Source organism: Nematolebias whitei, chromosome 22, assembly GCF_014905685.2.
Source record: "Nematolebias whitei isolate Nwh7 chromosome 22, NemWhi1, whole genome shotgun sequence".
NCBI classification, from domain to species: domain Eukaryota; kingdom Metazoa; phylum Chordata; class Actinopteri; order Cyprinodontiformes; family Rivulidae; genus Nematolebias; species Nematolebias whitei.
In genome coordinates, this window is record NC_056519.1 from 21,680,278 (window position 1) to 21,681,987 (window position 1,710).

Sequence of the window (1,710 nt, forward strand, 5' to 3'; positions counted from 1 at the left end):
CTATGAACTATATTACCAACTTTAATAAGACTTGTTTGGTATATTTTGGAACAATCTTTTTTTTAATTTTTAATTTAGGTTGTATATTGATAAATCTCTAGATTTATAATTTCAATAGTTAAAGTAATGGCTTTAATAAATATTCAAATAAGTAGTTTTGCACTCTGTATTATCTGTTAATGTAAAAGATGATGATACAAGTTACAAAGTGTGTATTTTTGGTCCAAATCCTTGTCAATTTATAAGTTTTGAAGAAGTAACTTTCCGATATAATCCGTTCATGAAAAACAAGTTCTTTCAAAATATCCTGATGCATGCTCAATAATCCAGGTAGAAAAATCCAAAAAAGTTCAATCTGGTCCTCTGGACATTCAAAAAAACAAAAGCAAAACAAAGCAAAAGAAATCTAGAAGTTCTTTCAAGTTTATTATCTAGAATTTTAATGCGCAGGGCACATCTATTCTCTTGATTTGCAAGTTCCCAAATATGTTTGTGCTTGATTACATTATTGTTTCAAGTTTGTTTTACAAGTTAAAAATTGTTCCTAAAGATTATCTTTGATGTAATTAAACTATAATTTACTGTTTTCCGTAAGTTTGGTCAAAGTCAAGTTACTATGGAAAGTGTGCTTGACAAAAAAGCCATATAGTTTTGAACTTGTGATCAGAGTGACAATTTGTTGCTGCCTCAGTAATTTGCCATTAACTCTTTAATTGATTTATTAATGTATTCGTTTTTTCCTCACTGAAAACAACCAAGAATGTAAGAACTTATGTTTATCCACACATTTTGGTGCAGATGAAACATTTATTGAAAATATCCATCATGCAGCTTTGATGTGGACAGGAAATTTGGACTTTGAGTGCTTTTCAGTTAGATGATCAGCTGCTGCCGAGTGTTTTTTCCCATCACAGTTGGATTGCTCTCCAGCCGAGCAGCTAATATTGGCAGGTTGACAATTTTTGTTGAATACAGGTCATAGAAACACAAGTGTTTGTGAATCTTGAATAAACTCACATCACAACCATCAGTTGCTGCTCCCTCAAAATTTATATTTGTTGCATTGTGCTGTACGAGAAAATCCACACATTTTAGAGTGGCCTTTTATTGTGGGCAGCCTAAGGCACACCTGTACAATTATCATGCTGTCTGATCAGCATCTTGATGCGCCACACCTGGATGGATTATCTCAGCAAAGAAGTGCTCACTAACACAGATTTACACAAATTTGTGAACAATATTTGAGAAAGAAAAGCGTATTGTGTTCATAGAAAACGTTGTGGATCTTTGAGTTCAGCTCATGAAAAATGGGAGCAAAAATAAAAGTGTTGCATTTATATTTTCATTCAGTAGATATCAGCATGGTTCTGCTCGTCCACTAAGACAATGGCGAAGTTTCAGTGTGGACTCACAGCTGTTCAAGCTTCTCAAAATTGTTGTATTTTTTCTCTTTACTCATCCTGTTTACACAATTTCGTTCCACCACATGTACCACATGGTGCACATTGACAAAGGTACCAAATGCTGGCTGTGGAGTATTCTAATTTTCTGAGACACTGCATTTTTGTTTTGCATTATATGTAAACCATAATCATATTAATTTCAAGAAATAAAGGCTTGAAATATTTCACTCTGTGTGTAATGAATCTATGTAATACACAAGTTTCACTTTCTGAAATGACTGACATTAATTTATTTGGCTTTCCCCCC